Source organism: Bufo bufo, chromosome 3, assembly GCF_905171765.1.
Source record: "Bufo bufo chromosome 3, aBufBuf1.1, whole genome shotgun sequence".
Lineage (NCBI taxonomy): Eukaryota > Metazoa > Chordata > Amphibia > Anura > Bufonidae > Bufo > Bufo bufo.
The window spans coordinates 696,617,117-696,617,433 of record NC_053391.1 but is presented as its reverse complement, the minus strand read 5'-3'; positions in this window follow the sequence as shown (position 1 = coordinate 696,617,433).

Sequence of the window (317 nt, the reverse complement as noted above, 5' to 3'; positions counted from 1 at the left end):
AGGAAATCCAATAAACAGACACAGAGGAATGCTTCAGCGGGAGTCAAGAGGTACAACAACCACGCTTGGGCACTTCATGATGAGTGAAGCTGCCTTAAATACAAATAGTCCGGCCTCCGGATGGGGATGGGAATCAGGAACCAGCTGCCTACTCCTATAAGAAAGGGAGAGGTGCGCGTGCTATAGCGCATCAGATGGCACCTGGCAGTGAGGACGGATGCGGCGGTATGCTGGCGGGCGCCTGCGTCTCCTACAAGGTAAGCCAGTACTGGGACCCATGGTGCTGCGATGTGCAGACAGCGATCTGCCACCCCGCG